This window comes from Spodoptera frugiperda, chromosome 4, assembly GCF_023101765.2.
Source record: "Spodoptera frugiperda isolate SF20-4 chromosome 4, AGI-APGP_CSIRO_Sfru_2.0, whole genome shotgun sequence".
NCBI classification, from domain to species: Eukaryota; Metazoa; Arthropoda; class Insecta; order Lepidoptera; family Noctuidae; genus Spodoptera; species Spodoptera frugiperda.
In genome coordinates this window covers 10,600,806-10,625,385 of record NC_064215.1, presented here as the reverse complement: position 1 = coordinate 10,625,385, position 24,580 = coordinate 10,600,806, and the positions used below count along the sequence as shown (strand labels likewise).

The 24,580-nt window shown below is 36.5% G+C and overlaps 1 protein-coding gene and 1 non-coding gene across 2 annotated transcripts in view; one reads left to right on the top strand and one right to left on the bottom strand.

Moving 5' to 3' along the window:
* Positions 1-24,580, top strand: part of LOC118272341 (tRNA dimethylallyltransferase) — a 235,227-nt gene that overhangs the window by 117,900 nt on the left and 92,747 nt on the right. The window lies entirely within an intron of this gene.
* On the bottom strand, positions 19,133-19,206 carry Trnat-agu (transfer RNA threonine (anticodon AGU)). Its single transcript has one exon. It is a non-coding gene; the product is annotated as a tRNA-Thr (tRNA).

Sequence of the window (24,580 nt, the reverse complement as noted above, 5' to 3'; positions counted from 1 at the left end):
TTTATTCAAACACCTACAAAACTAAATGAGTCTTTAGAGACGATTTTAGATAATTAATCTCATTGTAGTACGATGAACTAGGCATGTGCATCAGAGATGTGCTATGTAGCTATGCTACAAAGATGTAATAGCTAAGCTGTGAAACTATGTGACCGTTTGCACTAAGTTATTTAGCTGTGCTATGAAGATGGGCCACCGCAAAGTAACTGTGCGAGATGCGCAGCTCGAGTATGCGATGTATTAATAGTAGGGAAGCCATCCACAGCACACGTCCATAAAACGCATCCGGAGCACGCATCTTTCCATATAAAAAAAAAACATAGTATAGATAGTCAGAAGTTTCTTCTCATGGCGATGTATTTTTTTTTTATATATATATTTGATGGGTCGACGTTTGGCCGCTATCTAGCCTGGTGGTAAGTGATGATGCGGCATACGATGAAACATGTCTGCCAATGAACAACCTATTCACTCAGGCCTTGAAGACACCCAGATAATCTTCATCTAAGGTTAAAGAAAAGTTGGTAATAACTCTGTGTAAGTCCTACTTGCATAACTTCCTCATGAAGCCAGTCAACAAGACCATTAATCACATATTTTAGAAAGATTTTCCAATATAATTCCCCAGTACTATTACAACGTATATTTTCTCCATACTAATACACTTATGCTTACCCAAAAACTAGGTTACTTACTATTATTCCGCCCTATACGGCCATATATCCTGCTTTTATGAACGGCTTTATATGTCATGCGAATAGGCGGATTTTTCCGACTATAATTATATGTATGTATAAGTGTGACGTCACTGTTGCTACGCGCCCTACAATGATGTAGATAGCTTATGGGGTGGATCTGCTTATGACGCTGTATTGTACGGAACAAAATGAGTAAGTCGTTGACCTAAAAACATCTTGAATTAGTAGTTGGGTTTTTACAGACATTGTGGAATTAGATAGTTTCATCTTTTAGAAAGGATATCGTAAACTGAAATGTAATACAACTATCGATAGTGATGTAGAGAAGAACAATGACGGTAATGAAAACACTATCTATAGTAAGCTAATTATCACTATGCTATGACAATCAAGTGTGGGAGAGCCACGCTTCGGGCTACGAATGGGCCGACTCCACCGAAGTAATACCACGGCCTCACAGAAAACTGACGTGAAACAACCCAAGCGTGTTCTCAATCTTCCCAATCCCCGATTCCCCATCAACCCTAAAATTTCTAACCCCCAAAAGGCTGACAACGCACTGGCAATGCTTCTAGTGTTTTAAGTGTCCATGGGCGATGGCGATTGCTAACCATTAGGTGATCCGGCTATTCGTTTGCCGGCTTATAACACAAAAAAAACTACAATAGAATTTCAAAACTTTATATTCACATTTTTTCGAATTGAATTTTTTTTAAGTAGGCCTCAGCCATATGTCTCAAATCTAATGATCTAGTCTGCTTCCGTGATTCTAGGTTACATAAATAGATAGCCTAGTATCCACGCACACAAAGATATTTCGATATTTTTTCTAGAATCTAAATCGATACGCAGTCGTGTGCACTTGGTACGCACATTTATTATTTTAAACCACCAAAGAATGCTGTTTGAGCTTAAAATAAGCGTGAGCTGCGTTTGCCCAGGTTTTACCCAGCAGAATCCATAGAATTCTCGTTAATATGGAATTTTTGTTTATATGTAAACCCATACATTTTTTCAATAATTTAAACACTAACATTGTGCCTGTATTTTCATGAGATACATTAATAACAATTTTGCTCCAGGATTTATCAAAATGTTGCTCGATTCAAGGAAATTAGGCCAATGTTCTGCGTTCTGTTTTAGCTCAATCACTTCTTTAACAATAATTATAATTTTGATGGATGACTGGATAGGAATTCCTGCGGGTCGATTTCCAGATAACGCTTAACCTTAAAAATTTACTTTCCAAAATTCTTCTCCTCTTAATATGATCCTGCTTTAAGGACGCATTTTGTAACTAAAGTTAAATCTCTCTTCTCTCTTATAGAACTTCTGTAAATGTCATTCACGGAATCGTTAAGATTGTTTCCTGGAATCCTTTTATCAATTTCTATCACGTATCTCCTACAAGTTGAGAATTTTTTTTTTTTTTCTTAAACTTCTGGGAAATGTACACAGTACAAAAGTGAGAGTGATATTATGATACGGATACACGTGCTGCATAACACCTTATAAAGTCACCTTGAAATTGAACTAAAAACAGAAGAAACAATTGATCCTCGAAATTATCAATAGTCTATTTTTTCAATTGTATCCAGTGATCCATGCAAAAGTTCATGTTTGGTCTGTCTAGCTTCCAAGGTCTTTACGCACGGCACACGCATGACGCACAATAATTGTCGTGTCAACAATCAAGTGCAAATTGAAATAAACGCCATTTTATTTAGAGACGTTTGCATTCTTAGTTATCACTCGTTGCCTGATGAAGAGGTATGTGATGAGGCTGAATAAGGCGTCGGAGATTCTTATCAAGATATTGATAGGATCAATTAGGATGGTAAGGATGGCTTAGCAACTAAAAATGTGTAGGAAGTATTTAATTAATTTGGATAGACTAGTAAATGCCTAGGTTCTAGATATTACAACAGGGGAATACATTATATTAAATACTGCTAATAAATATGAAACATCGCATGTTTGCAGAAGCTAGTGTTTAGTATAAGTCTTTTATAATACAGATGAGGACTGTACTATCGTCCAGGCTTCGATTCCTTAAATTTTCAGTAAAAAATCAGAGACAGTGAGTCTAGTGTGTGGCAATAAGTAAGCCCCCATGGGACCCGTAGCATAACTGACAAAAAGTGGGTGTGGCTTCTAACGAATCTGTACCTCTACCTACCCCTCGGGATAATAAAAGACATGACGTTATGTATGTTATGTCACGTTTTCAGAACTTGTGTTTCTAATAAGTTATGTTCAGCAAAACCAATTTTCGGAGAAGTGTAATAAGTAATGTGGGTGAAGGAATAAGAATATTCTCTCTTTGGGAAGGGAAATCTTTGCTATGTTTTCTTATGTGTGAACCTACTTATTTGAAACTGTTTATTAGTATCAAGCACAGAGTACAGTACTCTCATAGATCATACGAAGTTATTATATCGTATAGACATGGAACCTACAACACATATCACAACTGCCCATTGCTCATTCACAGGACCTAGCACTCAAAGGAGCTCTTGCATTACACAAGTACACCGTCCCAAAATACCTTTTGAATAAATAACATGAAGTTCCGTGCTCACATCAAAGTGTGTTCCACTCCAAAAGAATACATAATAATATTCGGCAACGCACTGCTCGCCGCGCCCTTGGCCTCATCCTTGGCGTATCGATTGCTTGCCGGCCTTGGACCAAGGAGGCTGTGGCATCTGGATACATTTTATGGGATATTTGTTTCAAAGTAATTTGTTTTTGGTGCTTTTATTAGCTTTTCTTGTATTACATCTATTTTGTTATTGTCTAAAGGGTTGATACTAATATGATGTTGCTGTACAGAATTTTTTGTTGTAAAATGTGCCAAAATATTTTTAAAAGTAAGTACTGTAAGTATTCAATTTCGAACTAAAAATTAGCACTGTTTTTGAAATCGGAAAATGTTTAAATATAGAAACCTGGAAATGAAACCTTAATCGTAAATGACCACTTGCCAATAGGAAGAGTTATAAATACTGCCTCTCTTGGAAGAAACTCACTATTTAGACAACTAAGCTAGTCTAAATGAAAATACAAAGAAACTATTGTCCTTTCTGGCAAATAAAGGAGAAATTGGGTCAAAACTACCAACATTCGGTTGCAGGAAATATCTGAAATTAATTCATACTTCGGGTACGCACGCACTCGCTTGGTCCTCTTCTCGGGGCGTCCTTGGCCCAGTCCTTGATGCTTCCGTATTGATTGCCTTTCGTTCGTTGACTTTGGGCGTTGGGTCTACTCGAATTATGCTTCAATTCCATGGTTTTGGGGTGAAAATGTTACATGTTTCTTTTAAAATGACCTTGATAACGATGTTGAAGGAAAACGAAATTCATCGGATGTTGGGACTAAGATTTTTTTGCAAATAAAATAACAATCGGCTAGATATGTATTATGTGAAGTAAAATCATTTTGTAGAATACAGAGTATTTATCATAGTTTCCACTACAGTAAAATACAATTTGAAAAGTTTCTGATTTTAGTAACACAATTAGCGAAAACACTTCTATTATTTATAATTGATACGAGCAGCCTCTGTTACCACTGCCATTTGATACAAGCTTCAATAGAACTGTACCAATCATCAAACCCTATATCACCAAACGTTTTACCCCCAATGAATACAATATTTTCCAAGTGAACCGAACTAGCCGGAGTGTCAACGCGTACCTCACAGGGTCACGGACGCGCACCGGCCCCTTGATAATGACCTTACACCAATTTAGACGCAGTTTTGAATCATTAAACGTATTACGCCTCCGTTGTAGGCATCCTTCGATTTAGCACGACTTTGCTTAGGGTTTTGTACTGTTATAAGATTGTCGTTTTTTGTATTGTCTAGGCTGTTCTGTGACTGCTTAGTTCCTGGTCCTTATTTGGTCTTACGCTTTTTAATTAAGTTTTTGTGATGGATTTTTTGTCTTGTGCATAGTTTCGGTGTAAACTCTCTTCTCATTATTTGGCATATCCTTCTATAGGTCGAGAATTTTTATTGTAGTTTTTGTATCAAATTTTTGGGGATAGTAGATTTTAACTGGTGTGTTTGACATTAAACATTTGAATATCACGGATTTGTGTTTTGGTTCAATTGGTTTGACTAACCTTCTGTTAATACATTAAGTCTCAACTCTCAACCCACACTACAACAAACAAAATCAAAACACTTAATGTTTGGGTTTGTTTGCTAAACAGTCATCTGACTCAATAAAAAATGTCCACATTTCGCACGTCATCCTCAGCAAAAATATCCAGAGTACATCCAGTAGTAGACAATGGTGTATCATGAAAAACTCGTGTCAAATGTCAACTAGTTATCAATCATGAGGTTGAGCGGCGCGACGCTCATACAGCCAATTGACAGGGATTGCCCGCACCATCGAATTGTGGACGAAAATTCATTTAATAACCACATAACGGGAACTGAACTGGTTTTAATGGAGTATTCGTTCGTTTTTGATGGGGATTTTATTACTGATGTGTTTGCAGTTGCTGTTTTTATGTTTGTATATATTTTATTGCTATGGTCTGTTGTATTATATTGTGTCCTATTTCATGACATTATGGTTTTCCTACCTTACGTCTATCTATTCTCTTCTTTTTTCTTCTTTTTAAGAATACTTGTATCTTATGTCGTGAGAAAAGTCCTTTCTGTCAAATGCCTTACACAAATCCAGAATATTCCACTTCGTAATAAGATTTTACTAAATAGAACAGCTTAATATCGAACTAGTAAATTAGGAAGTATTCCTTAATCAGGCTAAAAAGGACCTACTATATGTTTTTAACTCCAAAATACACCCAAGATTTATCTTCAATACATTTAAGATATCAAACGTTCTATCAAATCTTCAACGCATCACCAGACCATCGCACTTGAAAAAAAAGGGCACAGAATATGACACCCAATTTTCAATGTCACGCCAGTTAATTCACACCAAGTTTCGTTGAACGTGACCTATAAACATCTGATGGGTATCTTAAGGAGTCCCGCGGGGTGTGGGTGCCGGGCGACGGAGGAGGGGGGGGGGCAGGGGGCGTCACCCGGAGGATGACGCAAGCCCTACAATAAGGAAGTGTGTTCAATTGTCCGTGCGTATGTTGGGCTATTCCCAAGTTTTATTGAAAAGAAATGGCGCTTAGTATTTATTAGATGCTGTTTTAGTTTTGTGGATATGAATACTAGATACATGTACTTTAATCTTGGTGATTAGATGTGAATGAGCATAAAATGTTAGGTTTATTAAGTAAATAGTCAATTATCTGGAATTTCGCACTATGCTAAAAAGCTTGCTAATTATATTTAAAACTATTACGACAACTACGTTGCTATCCGCGTTGACAACTTGTAGTAGCTACAAAAATTAGCAACCGCGACACAAGAATTAGAATATTAAGTTCACAAAATTAACATTTTAAATATTAAATGTAAACATTAAGGTGGCCTCTGAAAAGGTTGCGTCTGAGCATTTTCACGTCACAATTCAAATTTGAATTATTAAACTGACATCGATATACTTAATATAACTGGTTGCAGAAGGTTAAAATCTCCAGACGGACTCATAAAATAATAATACCGATACTTATTGACCGATACATATTAATTTTTTATTAAAATATTCCGATTATTGCCAGACTGGTCCTCTAGACAACAAATTTCAGAATTTTTAGGAAATGTTTCGTTGAATGGCCTTCAGAATCTAATTTTACTCAATTTATGGCACACCACACCTACGACCCCTGAATTATTAACGAAATGTAAATTTGTATTTTATACTACGTAGTTTCATTCACGATTTGCCAATCACGACGTTAAGTTTTTACAAGGCCTACGTGTTAAATCATGAGTATACATTAGCTGAATAATAAAAAAAAAGTTTTATTTAATGGGATTCATTTAGCCAATCATGTCTCGGAATTTTCCGATAAATTTTTAGGCTTGTATAGTGACAGACCATAACCCTTTGGGAGTAATAGAGAATAAGACGTAAAACAAACTATTTCGTAATTTAAATTATAATTATATCAATGGCGTTCCAAATTCGGTTGAAGTTTGCGCAATCCGTGGGATAGGTCATGGATTGACCCAATTTGAATTCAAAAAAGGAACAAACAACTGTTTTCCTATACAGTTTTTATTGTATGCTAATTTTATTTGTTTAACAATTCCTGTTCTCCATTTTGTTTTAAATCCTTTGTCGTGTTTTTGAAGACTAGCCCTGCGCGTCGGAATGTGGTGCGTATTGACTGATTTATTGTAATGTAATGTACACCACACAAGTACTGCGGACTTCTGTGAACTAAATACGTGCAAAAATATTTGTTAGTGTTGTATAAAGAATTTATTTGAAGACCTTAGTAGCAGCCAGTCAGCTGTTTTGATTGTATTGTCACTATCTTTTAATAAGTCTGTCGTCATTCTTTTAGGTCTTGAGTACTTGAGACCTTACAAAACAATTATTTTGTTATTTTTGAAGAATTAGCAGATTTTCTTTAAAGTCGAAACTGCCAAAACAAAACTCGTCGGTCACCAATGTCCGACGTGGCAAAGTTAATATGTGAAAAGTTAGCATGTTAACACATGCTAACTTTTCACATATTAACTTTTACTTCAGTTAGTTAATAACTTACTCTCTCAAGATCGAAAGTCATAATTAACTGATAGTGTAACCACACGTTGTGCCCTTTAACCTATGTATCATTATAATTAATAAACTATACTACTACTTACTCATACGTTATTTCTGATATCATTTCAAAAAAACATCAGATCTCACTTAAAACTATGACTCAACGAATTATAGGATTTTGTTTGTAGTGTTAGCTGTTAATTTGTACAAATGAAATTCTCTACCAGCCAGCCTTTTGTATGAATCATAAATCTGCATATAGCAATGACACTCCGCGACAAAAATGGGTGAGGCCAGTCTCTAAATGATCTTCGTAGTCTCGCAAAAATCTACACATAAAAGCACTATTATGCATAAATTAGCCAGGACATTCCAAAAAAAAAAGTACACTCAAAGAACCCAGACGTTTTTAATTTGAATAATGGGTAAACCGCAAATAATTTGCTCGTTCTTAAATCCGAAACGCACGCCTTTGTTGGCTCTGAGTCAAAGTAAAGACTTATACATGTTTAATTACATAATTTTAGCAAGACTCGTTATGTCATCGTGTACTGTCTGTTCTACAAGGCCGGTTCACCGTCATTATGGTTATTGCTCATCCTAACTGGGGCCTTAGTCTGCTATTACAATTGTGTCATAATGGTCGATCATTGACCAGTGCAAGAGGGATGGAGCTATACAACCTACATAGCTCCGTCCCTCTCGCACTGCTCAGTGATCGACCATTCTGACACAATTGTAATAGCAGACTAAGGCCCCTGCTTGTTAAAACTATTCGCATCACAAGAGATCCCGACTTGAATGCGTTTACGAGTTCGAAACTAGTCGAGATCGTTTCAAAGAGATGTTTTCGTTGCATTACAAAGTTTCCTTGTAACTGTAACAATGTTTTCGATTCAGTTTTATTTGCAGCAGTTTCGTCTTTTACAACTTAAATGCGTTTCGGAATATTTTTCTGATGTATGAGTCAATGGTACTCTTGTGTTGGAAAATATCTAAATTGTTTAAGTACCTGAATGTGTAGTTGACTACACGGAAGATTTAACAAAATCAAATCTGGATATATCATTAGATCAATGTGTTGCTCTACAATATTTGTCTTAAAAATCTCACAATCTGAAACTGAGGCAGTTTAAATAGTGGAAATGGTGAGGTTCCGTGCATTGATACCTATTTAATGTTTGTCAAGCTATTGAATCCAATACTTCTATCTTGCCAAAGGATCAATGTCTGTTTAAAGGCCGTCTTCTCTACATTAGTTATGTTAAAAATTTCATAATCTTAAACTGAGACGGTTTAAATAGTGGAAACGGTAAGGTTTTCTTTATTGATAGCTATTAAACGTTTGACAAGTTATTGAATCCAATATTCCTAGCTTGCCAAAGAAATACCTGCTAATTCTGCTGTAACTGTCAAAGTCAAAGTAAAAGCATTTTTTTACTTTTGAAACGTCAACAAGTAAATAGTCAGTCAGTCTCTCCGTCAGTGAAGCTAGGCTCAGCAAACTATACCATACATCAACAACGATCTTTAAAAAAACAATATGAATATCTAACATGAACTACACGTAAACAATACCTAACACTTAAAAAAAAATGTGACTAATAAAATATCCCACCATTCAACCCGCACTCGATTAGCATAAAAACAACAGACTGTACATACCTACAGTTTTATAGCTACCTATACATTCCCATTCAGTAAAATAAATTCTGATTCATACAACATAAAGTTGCGTGTAAGAAGATTGCATTAAAAAAAGTGCAGTCAACAGCGAGGATTGTAAATATGTCGTTATATTGTTATTGACTATGTGACGTAGTTGCCACTGTGTAGTTTTATTTCAGTAGAATAAGTTTGGTTGATGTTTTTTTTATACATTATAGTTGTATTAAAAACTTTTTTGTTGTTAGTTTTTTTTTGTAAAAGGTTTACCGTTAATCTCCAAGTTTGGAGTTTGGTAATTAGGGGTTACTGTGATCAAGTAAATGTTATTGATATTTATGATCTGAAAAATTTTCGAATAACCCGAAAAAAGCCCAGTAATCCTTTGCCCGATCCCAGAATCGAACCTGAGACCCCTTGTCGAGCCGTAAGTGATACAGTCGTAATATGTACCTACCTACTACTTAGTAGTTAAATGTACCTTATCAGGTAACCAATGGTCAATCCATTCAAAAATCAAAACCCATGTCAACGTTCCTTGAAGGATACTACAAGTACATATATACATTGATTTGCAATGTATCAATGAGTTTCGTCAATGGACACTCAAACGTGTGTAGTATATGATATAGAACCTTCGCTATTTAATATTCTGCTCGTGTAAAACGAATTAAGAATACCAATCGGTTGTTACAACACGCCAGGCATTAAGTTAGGCGATGTTACTTGTAGTTTATAGCCTGTAAGTACTTTAAGTACCTTAGTTAAGTTGGGTGTTTAAAGTTTTAAAGTATTTTTGTGAATAAACGTAACGAAAAAATTTGTTGGACAAAGAAGTTTGTAGTACACTACATAATATCATTTTTGACAAGTAAAACAAGACCATAGAATTCACTAATTAGTATTTGCCAAAAACTATTAATACCAATATTAATATTGAATTCAGGTCAATCAGTTACCATTATACCAAACATAAACTACCACCCAATTTTAATCAGTGGAAACCAATTTTAAAAAACATGTGGTATCTGATTTACTGTTTATTATTATTTTGCTTGTAGGGTGCGTACGCGCCTCGGCGCCTCGTTGGCATCGCGTGATGTCATATCCGCCCGCCATTCATGCCGAGACGTTCATTCATGAAACTCGCGCCTCGCTGCGTATTAACAATTATGACCTTAAATTATTATACAATTAAGCACATTTTAGCTTGAAACTCTTGTCGCGTAATAATTATAATTTTAAAGATAAAATATTTGCAAGCCTAGAGCATAAAAAACAGGATATGTTCGGGCATATGTTCAGAATTTGGAAATTAGCACGTTTGTTAATTACTTGGAGCTTGTGGATTAAGTATTTTTGGTTAATTGTTGGCGATACCACGAACTTGGGTTTCTTGAAACGAGATAGTTGTCATGCAGAATTATCTTGAATTGTGACGATTATAGTTTCTGCATAAGTGAGTATTTTGGTAATTACAAGGCGTTATAATCTTTATCCCCAAGTGTTTATCTGTTGACGTAATCTACCATTTGGTGGTAGTGGCTCGGTCGATATTATTGACTCATTTAATTCCCCGCTCAGGCGGACGCTATCATGTGACAGGGATAAGTAGAAGATTAAGGATCCAACAACTTATTCAATGACTAGCCGTTGCCCACGGGTTTGCCCTCGATATCAAATGAAATTTCCTCTACATTAGTTTTTATAATCGGCCACGTACGTCAGAAGTTGATTGAATACCAAATGAACTTTCACATGCATTGCGCACGATGTGCCTACTGGCTGTTCCACCTATCGTATCCACATTTACGAATCCGAGAATATTAATGCCCCCATATAACAAGTTAACGATTAATATCGATCGCTATTTTATAGCTTTTAAAAGCAATATCTTCTCTGTTTCGTCACAGATTATGAAAATGTGGGAGAGTAGATGTGTCATGATTGTACGCTCTTTTGTGTATGATTCATTCGAATAGCGAAGATTTAAAACTCATTTATCTATGTCTAACATGTTTTTTGACAGGCCACTTCCGATTACACATACCTAAGTCAGCCATATTTCAAGGAATGTATAAAAAAAAAAACTCGCTAAATTATTTACCGAAAATGTTGATAGAAGTTAGCGTTGTGTTGTGGTTTTGCTAATTAGTCGCTTATTAAATTATCTTTGAATCTATGATTTTATTGTAATTATGTAATTACTATGTTCTTGCATGGCTTGAAACTAGTCGAGTTAATCGTCAAAACATCACGTGAGTAAGCCGATAACATAATAATTAATTTATCTTTGAATCTGTTTTGTGCAGTCACTAGCATGTCAACCTATCCTTTTCTGTCAAACTTTATTACATTTCCAACTTTAATGTGTATTGATATAAAGTCGAAAATCCAATGAATAAAACTTACAGATTGGAGTAGCATGATCTGCTGGCACAATGACGTACATGTTTCTTTTCTACTTACTTTTAATTCTTTACTCTTTGCCCACGATACATGGTATACGGCGACCGATAATTTTGATCCCACCTCGCGGTATTTCAATATTTCTTATTTATAGTTTTAATACTTGTAATGAATGTTGGAATCGTGTTTAGAGTTATTGTGTGTGATCGTTAAGCATTCTATGATATTATCACTTTGTAACTATGATGAATAGGCTGCCCCTTTTTGTTCAAACACTCATGTTTGAAAAGATTCTTAGATTTTTTTTTTGCTCTCATAAAAGTTTTTTTCGTCACTAAAATGTCGATAAAGGAATTAATGTTGTGTTTTAGATATGTTATCTATATTACTAAACTCAAAATGTTCGATGATTTTTTAGAGGGACAATTTTTGTTGACTGTATTAAATCTTTGATGCGATAAGTAGGTTTAATAGCTGAATAGTGGATACAATAACATAATTATCTTATCTTTCCTAAATTCATATAACTAAAAACTTCCGATACATAACGATCCTAAATCAACTACTTTAATGAGTACCTACCTACATACTTCCTCTATTTAATTTTGTGTTCTATTTCATAAAGAAACAGAGTTCATTTTTCGCATTCATGTAATACGATAATTAAATAATTATAAGCAAGTAACACCCATAAAAGTCGAATAATAAACTAGGCGTTGTATTAAAAATAAAGCATAATGATTTGTATTTTATCTTAATGGCGCATTTAGGAGCCGAACGGTGTCGTACCATGGGGACCATAAAAATATTTCAAATATTCTCGTGATTAGGAACATAAATTGTAAATTATGTAAACAGTAATGTACCAGTCAGTTTTTGTAATTGAATTTATAACTATTTGGAACTGTCAAAGGCTTTCTCACATAATTCTTGTCTTGGTTTTATAGACAGTTTGTATAAATACCTTTGCGTCAACATAATAAAAATTATACGTCGTTGTCTATGGATTTAGTATGTGACAGGTACCTCCATAATCATATTCTCTCTTTGTTTTAATAAAAATATGTATGCGAAAATTATTGTAATATTTTGTTTGCGTTAAGCTAAGTGACCCACTGTCCTATATTTCCAACGGCCTGTCAAATTCCTGCCGATTTATTCATAGATTAATTTGACGTCGGCGCCATATTAGTATTTTTCGCGCCACGCCCGTTATCGGCGCGTTTAATATGGCATAATCATTCACACCACGTTATAACAGATGTCGCCCTTCAAATTTGGATCTTGCGTGCAGGGTTGCCACGCTTCTTACCTACACACTATTATACAGCTATGCCATTCTTGGAAAAAATATACAAAAAAACTGAGAAGCTCAACTTCATGTTTTTTTACTGATAGGAGAGTGCAGTGTATTTTCTTCCTATTTTGACATTTATAGTAAATGAAGAGCCTATATTTTGCCATTTATAGTACTAAATTTAGTACGATGAATTTTGAACTCAAAACTGTTTTACATAAGGAGCAAAATTAAATAATGTGTAACATATTTTTTCAAAATACCCATTATAGTTTAATGAAGTCAAGACACGTGTTTAGTATCAATTCGTCAGGACCTTGACTCCAGGACGATGCCCTCTACACTAAAAAAATAAATTATGTAGCAATGAGGTTTCATCACATGCACCTGGCAGGCTAGATGTTGACACACACTGGCAGGCTGCGTTGTGACACGGGAGAAGAATTGAACGTTTTGAATTTGACTAGGTTGTCAACGATGAGAAAATTTTACATTATTTGTCATTACATTTTATTGTCAGAAGAATTTTAGCTTTCGTGTAAGACACAACCCATGCTAAATTGGCGCCCAGCTAGTAGGGCCGACCATGCCCCGAACTAGGCTACGGAGGCAGACGACGGCAGACGACGAAGCTACGGAGCAGAGTCCTGTACGGGCCCCCGAACTTGTCACAGCGCCTCGTCTGACCGTGCCGGCATAATGCAGGCGGATACGACTAGGTGCCCAATAGAGACGCTGCGGTCGTTGCGCCGACGAAACGCGGTCGAAACGCCGGCGCCTCATGGCAGTCACCATCGTCACCGTCGCTGAACATCACTATATATACCGCGGGGTTCACCGGACTTCTCAAGAAGAGTTCGTCCTGGAACTTCGCCAAGTGTACCGCGGGGTTCACCGGACTTCTCAAGAAGAGTTCGTCCTGGAACTTCGCCAAGTGTACCGCGGGGTTCACCGGTAACTCCTCAAGAAGAGTTCGTCCTGGAACGTCGCCAAGTGTACCGCGGGGTTCACCGGACTTCTCAAGAAGAGTTCGTCCTGGAACTTCGCCAAGTGTACCGCGGGGTTCACCGGACTTCTCAAGAAGAGTTCGTCCTGGAACTTCGCCAAGTGTACCGCGAGGTTCACCGGTAACTCCTCAAGAAGAGTTCGTCCTGGAACTTCGCCAAGTGTACCGCGGGGTTCACCGGACTTCTCAAGAAGAGTTCGTCCTGGAACTTCGCCAAGTGTACCGCGGGGTTCACCGGACTTCTCAAGATGAGTTCGTCCTGGAACTTCGCAAAGTGTACCACGAGGTTCACCGGTACTTCTCAAAAACCGGAGGTACTAGAAGCCTTCATCGACGCGGTCCAGGTATACAAGGAGTGTGCTGTGCGGACGTGAGTGACGATCACGCGCTGCGGGGACTCCCGATGCTGTTAGAGGGCGATGCCACCGTGTGGTGGCGCGGCGCCCGCAACAACGTCGCCACCTGGAAGGACGCCGTGCTCCGACTTCGCTCCATGTTGACTCCGAGACTAAGATTCGGAAGTTGTTGGGCGGGTGCGGAGCCTCGATGGACTTCAGCTGTGTCCTCGTGCACTACCCGTACACAGACCCGTTTAGTGACAGCCAAGAATTCGACTTCTCATCACTGTCAGACGCCGAAGCCGGCATACAAGATATCACGTGAAATGTTCAGCTAGGAACAAAAAGACAAACGTGCAGAAGTGTTTGTGTGTAGATTTAGGTCTCTAATTGTAAACGAAACCTTTCGTACTCAGAACTGACAGTAGCAGTTAGGCTTTAGGAGTGGCATTACTCCAGGGGGAGGGGACCGACGAGCGACCTATAGAGTACGCCAGTCGCCTCCTCACGTCGGCTGAAAGAAACGTAGGAGGGGTAGACCACGCAAGAACTAACCTGATCGCGGGGACGTTCGCTCAGGTTAGAGGGGAGACTGTAGCAATGAGGTTTCATCACATGCACCTGGCAGGCTAGATGTTGACACACACTGGCAGGCTGCGTTGTGACACGGGAGAAGAATTGAACGTTTTGAATTTGACTAGGTTGTCAACGATGAGAAAATTTTACATTATTTGTCATTACATTTTATTGTCAGAAGAATTTTAGCTTTCGTGTAAGACACAACACATGCTAAAATTATCTTTTTGAAAAATATTTAATGTGTCTTCGTATCTAAATTAACACAAGACATTAGAAACTAAAGTTAAGTGACCGCGTCAAATGAATTTAAATAACAAGACTAATATAAAATTGTATGTACCTACTTTGGCACATACGTCAAGGGATGTGTTTGAAAAAAAAAATCGCGCAAAAAACGCATGAGGATGTGTGTATATTTGGAGTCGATGTCGGTAACCCTAGCGCGGTTGCCCTTGGATAAAATTTTGACAATAGCTCTGCGATGCGTAGATATATATTTTTTATGTTTCCGCTTTACTTCGTGAACGTTTTATTAGTATGTTGTAAGTTCGTCTCGACACCTCGGGTTCCGCAGGGCAGGCGGTTTGTTCGACAAATATCCCTGTGTACACAAACTTGCACATCAACCTATACAGAACCAGTTTATCTTGGCCTCGCTTTATATGATCCTTCCGCACTTGTAAAGGTCAGTTTGTACTGGTTTGTGTAGTTCAATGTGTATCCCTGTTTACATACTTGCCTGTTAGCTGTTAGCTCTGCCGATGGACACACAGAAATATGAACTCGTTTCGAGTATCGATAGTTAAGTCGAAGTTTACGTAAATCACTAACTTGTGTAATTGTGGCTTTATTTACTTTTGTATGGTATTCGAGCCAGATGGTTAGAAAAAAGGATTTTTTTACCACTACTACTCTTCTTGTGGGTATTGTAAGAGTTGAGTTGAGAGATCGATAGCAGTACTTTATAATAAACTTAAGCAACTTATAATGCAATCTCCAACTCGGAGATTATGGAAAATATCAATATTGCTTTCGCCTGCTTCTTCAAAAAAAAAAAATTGCACTCTAGAATTCTCCGCTCCTGTCATGGGTGCGTTTACAAACATACAAATTCACATACACATCACATTTAGACCCAAAACAACAATTTTGTTGAATCACAGAGTTGCTTCGTGTGGGAATTGAAGACGCTAATAACCAGCAGCCGATTGTCCAACCACCGCGTCAACCAACGTCAGAGTGGAGACCCAATAGTCTAGACTCCAAACCAAAGGACTGACTGACCAATCACTTAAAGTACTCAACTCACTATGATAACTAAGTACGACAGTAGGAGCCTTCCAAAAGTCGGTCACAAGCCCATGGCACCCATTATTCTATGACCAACTAAAACATGTGTTGTCTCTCCTTATTTGGCGATGCGATAACCGGCATATTTTATGGGAATTATAATGAAACAGACGGGAATGGAACCAGTGACCTTGTGCGACCTAATCTGTGTGAATTAATCGTAGAACGTTTGGCTGTGTTGCCAGATTGTGATTCTAATGTTGAGAGAGGTTGCGGTTTATGGTAGTGTGATGTGTTATAATTATCATAAGTGATAGAAATTAGTAAATGTGTATGTCATGAATGGTTTAGAATGCTTCGTTAGTCGAGTAGTTACATACATACAACTTACAAGCGGTGCTGCTAAAGACCGATAAACAAGAATCGTATAATATACGGTATCAACACTAATATCCGATTTCTAGATCTCTTAAACGAACATAATAGGACTTTTTCTTTACAATCTAAAGCTTGAAACTACTATATTTTAATGTTTATTTAAAATATTTTTCCTTGCAAGTTTCTCCAATAATTTTGGGTAAGCGCCATGTCATCTGGCAACACTCAGCATGCCACAGTAATAAGTGAGTCATTAACTGAGTCCATTCAGTTGCCACTATCAAATCGTTTCAATACTATTTATTGAATTTATTGGTCAGAAATTGATTATGCCTTTACCTTACCGAAGAGATTGTTGGTTGGACAGATATTTTCTTTTGTATAACTGTATAAACTTTTCAGTTGTGCTGCATATGAGCTTACTATCAATGGTGGGCATAATACAAGATATGTATATTATAAGACTTGATGGGTTGCTGGGGCTCCGGCTCCAAGAGTAGGAACGGGGTAGTTTTTAGTCAGTAAGAGTCTGACACTCCCTCTCTCGAGTCGCCCAAGGCGGAAGAAAGCATTGGATGATTATTGCCCCTTAAAAAAAGCTATTACTAAAGTATGTTAATCATCAAGAATAATCTTTAATATATTACCAAAAATCTTAACAATACTTTGATTGATTTGACCCAAAAATCGAAACAAACAGCAACAATAAATATTTGTGACTGAATCTAAGTAAGTATTTACACTTTTTGTTTTGACTAGTCAGTCAACTAGTCAAAGTTAATGATTCAATTGATACCTGTTGTTTAATTCATGAAAATGAGGTAAAACAAAATTGAGCATAATTGGTAAAGGCCGAGTGGTATTTATTGAATGGACTCCGCGAACACTGCCCTTGGACAAGACGTATTAAGGACTGATGTAGAAAGGCAGCCGATAGTCGGAATTTACACGCTGGGATTTTCTGTACTTACCAATAAAATGGAATTATAATGTAGCTATTACCTTGAAAAGTTGCTTTTACCATAACTTTAAAGAAATGTTGAATGAAAGTAATTGCGAAAACATATATTTTTTCCCCATTTTCTCTATCAAAGCCAATTTTATAACTGTCTATCTGTACCGCAATTTCACAAGAATCGGCACAGCAATTTAGGCGTAGCGTACCAAGTACACAGTTCCTTATAAATATTAACTAACAAAACAGCTACTTCCTAACATCAATAATATTACCTTATAGAATACGTCGCGTCGTGTCTAATCACTTGGAATATAAATTCAAGGTACAGTCGGCTAGTTTGAGACATGACCCACCTTTTTTTTCAAATCATCTAATGACTTCTGCCGCCTTGGGCAAGGTGAGAGTGAGTGTCGGACTCTTACTGACTAAAAACCACCCCGTTCTTTCTCCTGCTATTACGAGCCGGAGCCCCGGTAAACCCGCTAGGTAGTCCGCAGCTCCGGATTAGTCCGCTAAACGCTAAAGATGACCCACCTGGATGAAAAATATTTTGAAATCACAAAGAACTGCCATATAATTGTGTCGATTAATTGTATTTATGATAGCTGTAAAAATATAATACATTCTTCACAGCCCTTTCCCTTCCCGCGAGTGTCGTTAGACTAAGAAACCACAGAATTGACGGAGACCGGGCACCAACGCTTTTTAATCAACCTGAAGCTTTTAAACTGTAATCAACAAATCGCTGGGCAAGCGTAGAGATTATGACAAACGCTCTTATTTAGAAGAGGAAAACCAATGCCCAACAGTAGACGGCCACAAGCTGTTAATAATGAGGAAAGAAAACTTACGGTGGGTCATAATTCAAACTTGTCGATTGTACATACAACATTAGTGTTGCGTGGTGAGGCGCCTGTATATCACTTAGTTAGTGGCATTCACATTTAGTATGTTAATACGCTATTGTTTGAGCGGGACGGTATGGTCGCAGCAATTAATGTTAGGCAGCTACTACGGTCCCACGGAACTCGCCATTCCTGTAGTGTACAAGTACAGTTTACAGGTACATTGGTGGCTTATTAAGAATCTTTTACTTAATTTATGTAACAGAATTACTATTAAAGCACGTCAACAGAATAAACACCTACATTAATAAAAAATAAGATGAAGATACAAGGGCATGTGCTTATGCCAATTATAGACATGCTATAATTTACATTATTTACTCCACATAGTTGTTCACACATAAAATACAATGTTTACCTACATATTATATAACAGAGATAAATAATAAGTAATAACTAGACGTATACCATATATGTATTATTATTTTCTGCCCAAATAACCATACCCATAAATAAACATAAAAAACTGAAACCTAATATGATTTTTTGTTGCTATCGTTACCATCAATGGTATTGTCCAATGTTACCCATAATCGCTGTTCATTAAGCTTTCTTGGTGCATACGAACTTTTTTAAAATACGTCTGTGAACCATTTTTAAATTGCTCCTACATACATATGTATGTATGTAATATAATAAGTATTAACGAAATTCTTAATACGTGATACTATTTTGTGTTTATTTAAAAAGTTCTCAAAATTGTGGTGGATTTTTTATGATTATACGTTCTAAATGACTCAAATGAATATTTAAATAAACATAATTAAAATAAAAGCAAGCTCAATATTTGAAGAAACCTAAAAAATACATGAATAATAAAAAATCAGTAATTCACTAAAATGATAAAATGTGCAAAAAATATTTTAAAATATTAGATTCAAGAATATTTTTTAATAAAAAAAAATAATAATAAAAAAGAACAAAAATAAAATTTATGCTCAACATCGCATAGGCCCCGACGAGATTCGAACTCGTGATCTCCTGTTTACTAGACAGGCGCTTTAACCAACTAAGCCACGGCGCCACTTATTGTGTTCGGCCAAATTATACACCACGTTCCACACACACAACTTCGCAACTAATCTTGATGACGCCATTCCGAAATTGGACCACATACACCTATCTCTTTCTTCCTTATTTCGCTTTTGTTGTTAGAAAGAGATAGATATAGCATTATTAATATTTTATTTTATCTTTCTGTGTCGCACTGTTGCTAGGCGCGTTTTAGCGAAAAAGATACAAAATGTTTTAAAATAATTGAATTTGTTAGATAATTTGTGTGTATCAGATAATTATAATCTTAAAACCTTGAGCGCTATGGTTTAACTGTAAAGTTTCGTATAGGGCTGGCAGAATAAACTAATTTCCTACAAGACAAATTCAATACTTTTTCGAAACGTCAAAACCGATTTTTTTATGAATTTTGTATGAAATAGGGAGTTCTGACGTCATCAGACTTATTTTTGAAAATTAGAAAATTAGTAGATCATCTAAACTAGCAATGAAAGCGTGATTATTTTTAAATATTTTAATGTATTGAAAAGTCAAAATAATTCATTATTAACTGAGAAAACTACCCAATCATCATAATCGTAACAAAAATCACCTTTTCCAAAATATTGTAAATTTAATTACTTATGTTAATTTTACGTTATTATATCAGATGCGATGGTAAAGCAATTGGGTCAATAGATATAAAGATAAGATGACAATCTCCAACGTCACTACCTTATGGACACAACTGCAGTTTCACCAAGGACGTGGCCTTAAATTATTGTTAAAATTATTAACACTTGTTAAAAGTAAACTGTACTTTTTGGAAATATTTTGTTACTAAGTCAATAAGATGTCGTCTGGGAGATAAGTTAATTACCTACATGATTATGGCACTGTTTGTTAATGACTGCTTAGAGGAAAATGAACGTAATTACACATTTAATGTCTATTATTATTTATTTATGCTCGCAAAACAATATTTTACTTAGCAATTCCAAAAAACAAACATTTTTAAATAATTCATTTTTAATCCACTTAAAAAAAAAATGTCAGAATCATTTTTTGCACACATGTTCCACAAAAACCTCGCCAAAATTCAAACGCGTTATTTTTTTCTTTTTTTTTTGTAAAGGCGTGTAAAGTCAACAGATCACACAAATCCTTAAAACGTTCGAACGCACTTTGAACGCCATTAAAGCTAATTTTAGCTGGGAGCCTATAAAATGACGTCACAAGTTAGCAAGTATACAAATATGAGAATGTCTCATTCATTAATTCAGACATCCGTTTGTTACATAGATATTTTTGTTATAACTAGAATGAGTGGCTCTTAATGACGGCATCGGTCCTCAAGTCGCTGCGCTGTTAAGGCGAAGTTACCACAGCCGTGTGGGCTCGCTCGGAACTAAACGACGCGGAGCGAACACAAACTAGTGAAATACGTCATCGATGACAGATGTCATTGATGACAGAATTTCTTGTTGACAGATGTCATTGATAACTTTGGAATTTGAGATATATTTGTTTTTATATTGTTATTTATGTGACCCGAGATAATAAGTACACATTTATTATGAACCTTTATCAACCTTTATTATCATATAAGTTTTATTTTTCAAATCCTAATACAACTCGAATAAAACGATTATTTAGCCATCATTTGGACATGTCTTTACGATTCAATTTGAAGCAGTGAAGTGTAAGTAATCGTGTATCGCATTCCCGAAATATCATGACCAAAGAGTCAACTATGTTATATATCTTTTTCAAAATTTAAATCGGTTCCATGAACGAGTAAAACGCTATTATTGACGACGTTTATCGGGGTAACTTCGCCTTAATGCTACTACCATGAATGTAGATATTGTGTAGGTACTTCCACCGGGTCGGGCAAAGTAATATAAGCGTTCTCTCCCGATTGTCAAGTAGTATTTGAGATGACCTTTTCAATTAAATCAATCAAAATTTTATTGTAACTTTCATGAGACATACAAAATTAATTATTATTTTATCGGCTTACTCACGTAACGTTTTGACTAGGAACTCGACTAGTTTCAAGCCATGCTAGAGGCTCATATTTATGAGCAGCATTCCGCGACACACGACGCGGTGATTGTCGCGCTGCTACAGCGTCGTGTGTCTCGAAATGCTTGAAACAAGTCGAGTTCCTCGTCAAACAATTACGTGAGTAAGCCGATAACATAATAATTAATTCCAATAATTAAAGTATACGAAATCAATTCCGTGTTCACCAGCCCTACAGAAGCAGTAGTCCCTTTCTATCCTGAAGCCAATTCATTGTTTTTACACACAATGACCGTACTTGACCCTCTGGCATATAGACGATAGGCTATAGACAACAGGCCAACTTTTGTTACACTCTGCTTGAGCTTATCTTACAAATTGATCTTACTGTTATTCTGTTGGATTACAATACTAAGCTTGCTTGCTTGCTTACTGGTTACTTTTACTTATCGTTTCGTAATTTTGAGTAGTTTATTCGCCTTTACCATAGATTTTGTGTCTTTAGATCTTCTTAGAATTCGATTCTTGCTTCTTGTTTCCACCAGTTTTCTCTGATCTTTTCATGATTGGTGGTTCATCCATCTCTAAGCTGGTTGCTAACTCTCAGTTTCATTTGGTAGTCTGCACAATAACAGACAATCTATAACTAAGAAGATGTATTCGTAACTGAGACAAATGTAAGGGTAATTTTCAGATATGTGCTATGTAGCTATACTACTAGGATGTAGTAGTTAAGCTGTGAAACTGTGTGACCGTTTCCACTAATACTAAGCTATGTTAGCTGTGCGAGGAAGATGCGATAGTAAAGAAGCCATCTATAGCACACATCCATAGCACGCATCCATATGCATTTTTCCATATAAAAAACAGCTTAGCTGTGTCGGTTTCCACTAGTTTCTATTCTAGTGTGTATATACAGTTAAAAAAAATAACCACGTGTAATTCAATTAAACTTTTTATTAACAAGGGCTCTTTAAAGCTGTCAGTAAAAACACTTTCACCCATCACTACCGTACAATATCAGGCTCGGCGTAGCAACACTCACCTGTCAGAGCCACGGAAGTCAACCCGCTGTAAACTATACAAACAGATCCATATCTCCATACTAATTAATATAAATAACACACAAGACACAGCCTGCATTCGTCTCAGGTCACTCGACTATAAAATTATACGATTTACATAATAATTTTTAATTAATAAACAACTTGAGCTTTACCTAATTAAAGGTTATCTCAGCGAAGGGAAGTCGTTTGTTATCTTCGCTTCGGTTTTCTGAGGGTCGTGGATTTTGTTTGGTTGCCATGGGTACCGTGGCTTGGAAGAAATTTGAGTATAATGGCGTACGTACTGCAGAGCCGTTGATAAAGCTGTTCACATAAATTGTATTTGCATTCTTAGGAGTTAAATGTCGTTTAAGGTAAGCTTCTAATGCTTTACGCAGACAAATGGTTGTTTCATTTTGGTGGTTGTATGTAAGGACTTTAAAATAGAATATTTTTATGGTTCCAGTTTTTTAGAACGCTAGAATAAATATGATGCAATTAGACCCTGACAAACTTTACTATATTTAACAATAATCAACGTAGTGCTACTTCACTATCCTTGCTTACAAATTCATTATCATTATCAGCTCATTTCTGTCCATTGCTGGGCCACTTAGGCTTCTCCAAGAGCACGCCACTAAGCTCGATCTTCGACGCGGAGCTTCTTAAAGGGCTCCGGCTCAATCACCATAGGCGGTAGAAGGCATTGGATGGCTATCCCCCTCAGAAAATAGTTCGATCGCTTTTCGTATTCAGTCAATATCCTATAAAGTAACATATCTTTAAATAGGTAACCATCTAAATATAACCCAAAAACAATTTCCCAATCACTTTCCACTCACTTTAAAATCCTGACATGAGTCGACGAACTCTTTCCACCGAGTGGTTCCGAGTTGAGGCAGTATGTAAACAAAGTACATATAATATGTTGTATAGTAATCAGCCCCTTCATTCCCGTGCTTTATGCCCTGAAACATTATTATGACGAGACGATGTAAGTACGACTTTCGATTCCCGACAATAATGTGAACTGACGTTTGTGGGTTAAGGTATAAGAGGAGCGATTTATTAGTATGTATTTAGGGAGCCTTTTTACCGTGCCGTGTGGTGATGACAAAATATATTTGTCACGATCCTCACTCTTATGCAGGTGTCGTAAGATTTAACTAAATAACTAAACCTTTTACAGCGACTGGCCAACATCGCTGTTTGATAAATCTGTTTTTTTTTAACTGCGTTATCCAAACTCCTTTTATTTAGGATATCTAAGTAGATGCAAAGGCCAGAATATATTGACGTTGTGCTAGAGCTACCCAGCTCTCTATCAAATATGTTCCTCCTCTTTGTATTTAATTCATTATCAGTACTCACTCATTAAATAATCTCAGCTATACTACCTTACCCTCTAGTCTCTCATACCTTGTCCCTCCTGTAGACATGACGTATGTTACACGACTTACACGCAATAATGCGCGCGCGTCTAAACCGGGGCGACTTTTAAAAGTTCCGCGCAAACTTGCCGACAACCACCGCAGCTTCTGCTGAACATGATTTTGTGTTTTTTGAGGATAATTTGTAATGTTATTGTAAATTGAGATTTATTATTAGTGAGTTTTGAGACTATTTTTGTTTATTTATAAGATGGTTTAGTCTATAATCAAGATTGTGTAGGTATTGGATGAAATTTTAATCGGAACGAAATATATTTTGGTTTTTGTAAACGAATAACATGTTTAATAGAAAGAAAGAAAATGCCTACCAGGAATACTTGCTTCTTTGATAAACTCCATGTTAGCAAGGCCAATCATCACCCACTTAATTACGAAGTAAATTAAAAATCCGTTAAACCACACACCTGATAAATGTGCACCGTAAAAACCTCCCTTCGGAACAAAACAAATGGTGCTGTCCGCGCTAACAGGTACATAAACAGATACCCTACTATTAGTCTTACCCGTCGAATCCATCGCTAAGGAAGTCACAAGTCACGAAAACACCAATATAAGAAGACCTACACATCACATTTAATAACACAAACACATTAGGACTAAAGGGGTGACAAAGGTCCGTTTAAACTGGTCGTCAAACTCCTTAATAAATGTTTTGAATATTAGATATTGTTTAATAAAATGCATGCTCGGTGAACTTGGACTTTTTTCTATTTATAATTGACGTGAGAATGTCCCAATTATGAATTAATTATTTATGGGGATCCCGGTGCAACGTTACGTCACGGTGGTGGTATCTTCATGGCATGTCGGCTATGGGATCGGAATGAGTGTTAGTTTCAAAACTGTTACATGTTTGTTTTCGAAACGGTTTTCTTTTTAC